Here is a 6,252-nt window from a genome sequence, read left to right as displayed (position 1 = left end):
GTAGGAAGGGAAAGAAAAACAGGATAGGAAAGGGGAAAAAAGGAGGGGAAGGAAAAGGGGAAAAGGTAGAAAGGGGAGGGAAAGGGAAAGGGGAAGAAAAACAGCGTAGGAAAGGGGGAAAAAAGGAAAAAAAAAAGAGGAAAGGGGAGAAAAGGGAACAGGAAAGAAAAAATGTGTGGAAAAGGGAAAGGGAAAAGGGAGGGGGAGGGAAAGGGGAAGAAAATCCGGGTAAAAAAGTAAAGAAGAAAAAGGAAAAGGGAAAGAAAAACAGGGTGGGAAAGGGAAAAAAGCGGAGGGAAAAGGGAAAAAAGGGGAAAGGGTTGAAAGGGGGAAAAGGCAACAGGAAAGAAAAACTGGGTAGAAAAAGGAAAAAATGGGTAGAAAAGGGGGAAAGGGAAAAACGGAAAGGGGAAAGGGGAAAAAGGGAAAGGGTAGAAGGGGGTGAGGAAGGGAAGGGAGGGAGTAAAAAGGCAAAGAAGGAAAAGGATAGAAAGGGAAAGGGGAAAAAGGATGGAAAGGGATGCAAAATAGGGATAGAGAGGGAGGAAAAGGAGGAAAAAAGGGATATAAGGGGGAAAGGAATAAAGAGGGATAGAAAGGGGGAAATGGGATAGAAAGGGGGAATAAAAAAATGGTGGAAAGGGAGTAAAAGGATAGAGAAAAAGGGATAGAGAAAAGGAAGAGGATAGAAAGGGGAAAAGGGATAGAAAGGAGGAAAAACGAAAGGAGGAAAGGGAGGAAGGGGAAATGGGGATAGGCAGGGAAAAGAATGGGAAGGAAAATAAAGGTGACAGCAAGGCAGGGAAGTGGGACACAAAGGGGGAAAGGGAAATGAAAGGAAGGGGGGAAAAAAGGAATAGAAAGGGGGGAAATGGTGAAGGAAGGGGGAAAAGGAAGTGGGATAAAAAGGGCATAGACAAGTCAGATAGAGAAGGGTAAAAAGGGGGACAGAAAGGGGAGGAAAAGTGGATAGAAGAGGCAAAAAGGCTTCGTTCCAAAAGTGTCACGGCAGGAAAAGTGAGCCCTGGAGCCGCCCAGGGTGCCCGAGGCCGGGACGTGCCAAACCCCTGGGGACAAACCCCCCCCCCCCCTGCAATCAGCCCTCGGCCGGAGCCTTAATTAAAAAAGCTGCTCCCGACTATCAGATGGTGGATCGCATTTCCAGGCCCCTCTGCTGGCAGAGCGCTGCCAGAGCGGGGAGCGCGGCCAGCCGCGGGCTCCGGTATCAAAGGAGCTCATCCCGCGCTCCGGAGTCAATCCGGAGCCACTTCGGCGAGCACATCCCGCCCCGGGAAAACTCCGGGAAACGCTCCCGGTCCGGCCCAGGAGGGTTTGGCAGGTTTCCCCCACCCCCGGCCCATCTCTGCTGGTGGCTCAGGGGAAATTAGTGAAATAATCCCGAAATGATGGAATATTTGACTCCGGGCTCAGCGGCACCCAGTGCCACCATTCCCGGGAGCATTCCCGGAGCTCCCCGAGAGTGGAGAGCCCTCCTTTAATCCCGGCAACCGAGGGGAATTGCAACCAAACCCCTGGCCTGGAGTCCAGCCAGGAAGAGCAGCTCCCTGTTCACAGCAGCGGCTGCAGAAATCCTTGGAAATCCCTGGAAAAGGCCGTTTGTGATGGTGATAATCGGGATGCAGTGAGTTTGAATCGCTCATTTAATTTAATGATTTTTTAAAAAAATAATATAAATAAACTCCCATTTAATTATTGGGAGTTTATCAACTTTTTTTCCCCCCTCTATTTTGTGGTGTTTTTCCAGCCCCCAGATGAGACCGAGCATTTCCTGGCATCTCTCGGATACGGCTGGGACATGGAAAAGTTCCAATCCCCTCCAGAAATATGGGGTGTGTGTGAATAAATATATTAAACATGGGAGATGGAGATAACAGATGATGTGTGGCTACACAGAAAAACACGGTGAATATAATCTGTGAACATGCATGAAAATATATTAAAATATATTAAAATATAATATAGGTAGAATATATTTAATGAAATATAATATAGATAGAATAGATGGGGTACATATATATGGGGTATATAGTACATGGGGTGTATATATATATATATATGTATAAAATAAATCCATAGAAGAAGAGCCACTCTTTCAGATCCAAAGCCTCCAGAATTCCATTCAAGGCCAATTTTGGATGAAACCCAGAACTAAAATATTGGGTTTTTTTTTTCCCCGCTTTGCCTCCAGCACATCCCAACAATCCCAAGCTCTCCATGGGGGAACACTCCTGGATGCTGCTGGTGGCATCCCAGTTCTCCCAGTGCCCTCCCAGTGCTGCTTGTTTTCCAAGTTCAACACACGTGAGGCTCTTTTCCCTGATTTTTTCCTTGCGGGAAACACCCCAATCCATCCCCTGAACAGCAAATCCATCCATCCAACACAGATATTCCAGGGAAAAGGGTGCCCTGTGCTGGATTTTAGCTCCCACGTGGCAAATATCCCTGGGAGCGGAGCACTCCTATCCAGGAGCAGGGATGGAGGAGGGAAAAACCTCTAGGAATCAGGTGGGCTCAAAACTATCTTTGTCTCATCCCCAAAAATGTTTTCCAAGTACAGCCGGATGTGTAATTTAAAAATCAATCAATTGTTTCTATTATTTCATTTCTTTATATGAAATAAATTATGATTTTAATTAATCACAATGATATATTAATTATCCACCGTTAATGCACTGCAGTGCTGGTTCCTACGGAACATTTCCCACATGAAATGTTTGATTTGATCCCTTTTATCCAGAGGCTCCCGGCACCTGCTGCTGCAGGACGGGGAATTTACAGGATCACTGCCACGAGATCAGGACTTGGTTTCTCTGCCCCCCCAGGGTGTTCCCAGCACTGGAGTGAGGTGGTTCCAAGGAAGGGGCTGAGGATCCAATCCCAGAGAGCAGCCAGGGGTTGATTTACGGAATTCCAGGATGGTTTGGGCTGGAAGGGACCCGAAAGCTCATCCCATCCCATGGGCAGGGACACCTTCCTCCATCCCAGGTTGCTCCAAGCCCATCCAGTCAGGGATGGGAATTTTGCAGGCAGCACCACCCATCTTTCCCCATTTCCCTGTCCTTTCAGGCACCCCAAAGCCCCAGTCCGAGCAGCTCCAGGCTGGAAATCACGGACCGAGGCGGGAGGGGATTATCCCTATGCCAAGACAAGCGTTGGAGCATCCCTTCCCTGCCCTTCCCTGGGAATGCTGCTGGGCAAAGGAGAGCAGAGCAGAGGCCCAGGGTGTGGTGACTCCAGCGGGAAGCAGGGCAGGGATGAATGGAACCTTTCACTCTGCTCCAGGGCACCGGAGCCGGGAGGAATTCCCCAGCTCCAAAGCGGGCGGGGAACATTCCACGGGACACCAGTGGGGACGGGGAGAACCACGGAGGAGCTGCAGGAAAGATGGGAGGGAGGGGGGAATAATCCCTGGATCAGCACCGGGGGGCTGCAGGAGGCTGCTCTCCCAGCGCTGAAAGCTGTCCTTATTTCTCCCTGAAATTCTCCCTCCGAGGGCTCCCGGACATTTACATTTTTCCCTCGGAGTTTATTCACGGGGGGCGGGTGGGGGGGGAAAAAGCTCCGCTCCGATAAATGGCTGCATTGATGCTCTCACACTTCCATACATCCAGCTCCATCCACCTCACACAACCGGCCTATTTTTTCCCTGCTCCACATTGTGCAGGAATTATTCCCGTCTCCCGCCCCGGCCACGCGCCCCACACACCCCCAGCCGAGCCATGAATGGCCGCAGTGTCCGCAGAACCCTCGGAAAAAGGAGGGGGTAAAAAAAACCCCTCCAAAAAAGCCCAGGGATGGGGGGTATAATGATCCCTTCACGCTCTCCAGCCGGGATTATTTCACCTCCACGCCTTCCTCCAGCTCCTTTTCCCGCTCGAGAAAATAAATAAGCGAAGGGGGAAAAAAACTGCCGAGGAAATGATTCCTGAGTGCGCAAAAAAATCCCGCGGCCTCGCTGGCCGTTGTCTTCCTCCTGCGGCCAGGACAAACTCCAGGCTCCTTGTCCCTGCTCCTCACGGAGAGATCACCACACTGGGGAAGTGTTTGCCCTCCCACACTCTTGGCCACCTTGGAATTCTTCCTGGGAAGCTCAGCTGGGAGCGTCTCCCCATCCCCAGGAGTCCTGGGCACCTCCAGGCCACGGGCAAAGCCTGGATGGGGTTGGGAAGGGGTGGAAGGAGCTGAGGAGGTCTCAGCCCTCCCCTCCATGGCCTGTATCCATGGATTTGGGGAGCAGGGCCACTCCCAGCTCATCCCAGGCCCACCAGCTGAGAGCACAGGACTTATCCCAGCTTATATTGCTTTTTCCTGGAGCCAACACCTTTGTCTGACCTTTCACCCCTCCTGCCCTGCACATCCCCCTGCTGCACAAAACTCCCCTTGCCCCAAACCCCTCTCCAAAGGGGAAAACACCATTCCAGGCAGGCAGCAACATTGGGATCACTCCCAGCTCATCCCAATTCCTGAGAACACAGGACTTATCCTAGCTTTTATTGCTTTTTCCTGGACACAACACCTTTGTCTGACCTTTCACCCCTCCTGCCCTGCACATCCCCCTGCCCCAAACCCCTCTCCAAGGGGAAGAGCAGCATTCCCAGCAGGCAGCAGGAGCGGGATCACCCCCAGCTCATCCCAATTCCACCAGCTGAGAGCACAGGACTTACTCCAGTTTTTACTACTTGTTCCTCATGCCAGCACCTTTGTCTGACCTTTCACCCCTCCAGCCCCACACATCCCAGTGCTGCAAACCCCTCTCCAAGGAGGAGAACACCATTCCATGCAGGCAGTAGCATCAGGATCACTCCCAGCTCATCCCATCCCATTCCCACCAGCTGAGAGAACAGGACTTATCCCAGTTTTTATTTTTTTTCCTCCAGCCAACACCTTTGCCTGACCTTTCACCCCTCCTGCCCTGCACATCCCCCTGCCCCACATCCTGACAGAACTCCCCTTGCCCCAAACCCCTCTCCAAGGGGGAGAGCAGCATTCCCGGCAGGCAGCAGCATGGGGATCACTCCCAGCTCATCCCTGCTCAGCCGGGGATGGCTCCAGAGGCAAAGAGGAGCCCTGTGTGCCTGCGGAACGCCGCCCCACGGACACATAGGTGCCATTATGCTCAGGCTGGCCCCAAAAGCTCGGGGATAATATTTTTTTTAGCGCCGGACTAAATATTTTTAACATACGCAAACATCCACGGCTGAGGCAGCCGCAGAGGCCGGGAGCTGGGATGCTGCTGCTGCTGCTGCTGCTTCCAGGACGGAACAATGTCACCTTTCTCCCGCCTGTCCCCGGCACCAGGCGAGGGATGGGGGGAAAAGGGGGCGAAGCCAAACGTGGCAGCGTTCCAGGGTGGATTTTGCAGCGGGGGGAAAAAGGGGTCTGGGCTCCTCCGGGGATGCACACAGCAGAGGTTTGTGCCTCCAGCGAACGTTCCCCGGTGTGTGCCCGGCTTGGCCCCGGGGGAAGCGTTCCCGGCTTTAGGCAAACAAAAAAAAGGTGTTGGGTCAGGGAAGTGGAGCAGAAAGCTCTGCTGGAGGGAAGTAGGTCAGTCCTGGATGGAGCAGCAGGGCCGGGAATGTGCCAGCCTGGATGGGTGTGAGCACAGCATTCCCAATTTATGGATGGGGAAACCGAGGCATGAGGCCAGGGGGAGGTGCCAGGGGGAGGTGAGGGAGGTGCCAGGGCCAGCATTCCCAATTTATGGATGGGGAAACTGAGGCACGAGGCTGGGAATGTGCCAGACCCAGCATTCCCACTTTTTGGATGGGGGAAACTGAGGCACAAGGTGAACGATGTGCCAGACCCAGCATTCCCAGTTCTTGGATGGGGGAAACTGAGGCATGAAGCCAGGGATGTGGCAGACCCAGCATTCCCACTTTTTGGATGGGGGAAACTGAGGCACAAGGTCAAGGATGTGCCAGAGCCAGCATTCCCAGTTTACAGATGGGGAAACTGAGGCATGAGGCTCCCGGGAGGGAGGGAAGCTGTGCTGGTGATATCCTGGGATCGGGGCCAGCTCCAGACAGACGGATTTGGGTGGATGGCTCAGTGACATCCGTGGTTATCCAGAAAAGTCTCCCTGTGAATTTGTCCCTCAGGAATCTTTGTGGGAGCCCGTCCTGGGGTTTCAGCAGCCTCTGAGTGGCACAGGAGGCTTGGGGCGGGGTTATTCCTGGCAGGAGAGGGGCTGTGGGGTGGGATTTTGCCCCATGGAAACTCCCTGGCCCCGCT

The sequence above is a fragment of the Chamaea fasciata genome, unplaced genomic scaffold (genome assembly GCF_029207755.1).
Source record: "Chamaea fasciata isolate MVZ Bird 193981 ecotype frontalis unplaced genomic scaffold, bChaFas1.0.hap1 SCAF_12, whole genome shotgun sequence".
NCBI lineage: Eukaryota > Metazoa > Chordata > Aves > Passeriformes > Sylviidae > Chamaea > Chamaea fasciata.
Note: the sequence above shows the minus strand (reverse complement) of the source record.